Source organism: Orycteropus afer, unplaced genomic scaffold (genome assembly GCF_000298275.1).
Source record: "Orycteropus afer afer isolate SDZICR_OR568_19922 unplaced genomic scaffold, OryAfe1.0 scaffold00329, whole genome shotgun sequence".
Taxonomy (NCBI): Eukaryota; Metazoa; Chordata; class Mammalia; order Tubulidentata; family Orycteropodidae; genus Orycteropus; species Orycteropus afer.
In genome coordinates this window covers 2745985-2749097 of record NW_006921916.1, presented here as the reverse complement: position 1 = coordinate 2749097, position 3113 = coordinate 2745985, and positions in this window count along the sequence as shown.

Here is a 3113-nt window from a genome sequence, read left to right as displayed (position 1 = left end):
GGGATATTATTCAGCAATGAGAACAGATGATTTGTATCTACCTCAAATATGGCTGAATCTCACCAACAATATTGAGTGAAAGAAGACTGATACAAAACAATATACTATATGCTATATGATTCTATTTAAATAAAACATAAAACCTGGCAAAACTGCTCTATGCTGTTAGGAGTTAGAATAGAGGTGACCCTTGATTGATGAGGGGGCTTCAGGGTACTTGTATTGTGCTGTTACATGAGTTGAGTTACACAGGTGTGTTCAGTTTGTGAAAATCTGTCAAATCATATGCTCACTTTTGCATCTGTAGGTTATAATTTTTAAAAAAGCTAAAAAAATAAAAACAGGAAAAATAGCAGGGGACATGATAGTGGACGAGGGATGAAAGTGAGATTTCACAATTTGTCATGGTGTCTGTATTCTGACAGCTCATTTGACTCAAAAGAAAAGCTGAACGAGCTGGAGTGTGTACCACCCCCCCAGCTCTGACTGCACACACATCAGAATCCAGGTGCTTATGTTCCTCCCCTCTTGAGATTTACATGTTCCTTTGTGACTCTGCTCTTCCTGAAAGTTGTTTATCTTGTCCTTTCAATGTTTTTGATGCTGTGACAAAGAACTGGAAAGCACAATGAAAGAGGAATTTTTAAAAAAGTGTGCCTGAGACAGCATCTACTTCACACAGAAATCCTACACAGTTGTTTGTAGAATTTTTTTTACTCTAAATGAGCACAATTGTGGCCTTGCAAAAGCCTCCAGGTCCCCCAGTGTCCTGAGATTCTGTCACTCAGACACTGTGAGAATCTTTGCCAATAGCTTTCTTTCACAGTTTGTCAAATGTTGAAAATATTCTCAGTGTTTGATGATTTATTAAGAGGATGAGATAAAGAAAATATAGAGGAAAAAGGTTAAACTATTCCTCTTGTTGGCCTTCAACATTTCTTCCTGGTTAAAAATGTTTACTGAGCATCACAGGTGCCAGCAATGCTCCAGGCACATGGGTGAACTATGCTGCTTAAGCAGGGAAACAGACAAAGCCTGTGAAAACCACTAAGCAAGTTAACTTTGGTTCTGGTAAGTGCTGTGAAGGCAGTGAAATGGAGGATGTGCTGAACAGGGTGCTCTTATAGCTGAGAAGAGATCTGATGATGGGGAGGAGGTGGGCAGATGAAAATGTGGAACCTCCAAGGAGCAACTGCAAATATAAATGAGATGGACTGGGGGAATGCAAAATGGTGCAGCTACTTTGGAAGATACTCTGGTTTTTCTTAAAAAGCTAAATATAGGCTTAGCATATGATCCGGCAATCACATTCCTAGGTACTTAACCAAATGAGATGAAAACTTACATCCACATGAAAAAGTGTGCATTAATACTAATAGCTGCTTTACAAATTGTCCAAAATTGGAAACAACTGAGAAGTCCTTCAATAGATCCATGGATAAACAAACTGTTTGACATCCATATCATGGAATTTTGTTCAGCAACAAAAAGAAAGGAACTATCAATCTACAAAAATACATGAAAGAAATTTAAATGCCTATTACTAAGTGAAAGAGCCAGTCTGAAAAAAACTACATATTGTGTGACTCCAACTATATGACTTTATGGAAAAGGTAAGACTATAGAGACAGAAGAAAGATCAGTGGCTGCCAGAGGTTCAAGGGGAGGAGGGATGGATAGATGGAGCATAGGACATTTTTAATGCAGTGAAACTAATCTGTATGATACTGTACTACTAGACACATGGCATTATGTATTTGCCAAAACACTGTACAACACAAAGAGTGAACCGTAATGTGAACTACTGATTTTAGTTCATAATAATGTATCAGTGGTTGTTAATCAATTATAATAAATATACCATATCAATGCAAGATATTTATAACAGGGGAAACTGTGTGCAGAAGGGAAATCAGGATATGGGAAATTTCAGTACTTTCTGTGCAATTTTTCTGTAAGCCTAAAAAAAAGAGCCTATTTTAAGAAATGAAATGGACTGTGCACTGAACAGCAGTATAGTGAACAAGGAAGAGGTAGAGGGTGTGGAGGACATGGCATTTTCATGGGATGCAACCAAAAGACTGAAAGGACTCAAGTGAGCCAGTGTGAAGGAAGGGGATGCTTCTGAGAAGGCATGCTTGGGAATGTCCAGCTATAGGGGATGATCCTATGAGGACTGAGGTGTGGTCAAGTTTTCTGGAGCTGAGAAGCCAAGGAATTGGTGGCTAAGGTATTGTACAGGTCACTGATAGAATGTAAAAGAAATCTAGAGTGATGCCAGAGTTGGGGTGGAGAGGAACTGGAGTCCCACATGTGAGAGTCTTCTACTTGAGGACTACACCAGAGCTGACCAGATGTCAGGTGGCTGACAAGGGGAGGGCTGAATGCCAAAGTCTGAGGACCAAAACTTTAGAGGAGGGAGGTCCTGATGGAGAAGAGATGTTTTGGAAGTGGCAACAGAGAGCAAAGAGACATCAATCTTACTCCTAAGCCCTACAGTATGTGGTAGAATTTCAGCAGAAAAAGTCTGCAATGAATAGGGCCACGGGAGAAATAGTGTCTCAAAGAACAGCCAGATTTCAGTTAGAGGGAACAGGTAAATGATGACAGGAGAGACTGCAAAGGAAGCAAGTGACTTGCTCATGCCCAATGGAGAGATCTGAGGACTAACAGGGTGTGAGAGTTGGAGCTGTGTGTCAACTTGGCTGGACCCCAGTTCTGTGTGGTTGTTCCCATGATGGGATCAGATGACTGTGTTCTGAGTGGCCAATCTGTTCAAGGGGAGTTTCCTTAGGGGTGTGGCCTGCTTCCAGGATATCCAGGGACATCTTGGGAAGAGAGACATTCTTCTGTGGATTGGGATTTTGTGCTTCTTACAATTGTCCATGAGTGAGCAGTCCACTGTTCGGCCTGGAGATCTTGGATTCGTCATTTGTTGGAGTCAACAGCCAGTGTACTGCCTGCCAGCCTTGAGCTTCTCGGCCTCTGTGGTTGCAGAAGCCAGGAAAAGCCTCCAGCTTGATGTTTCATTCAGGGCCTTTGGACTTGCCAGCTTCTATACGTTTGTGAGCAATTTTCCTAAGATAAATTTTTCTCTCTTTATATATATATAT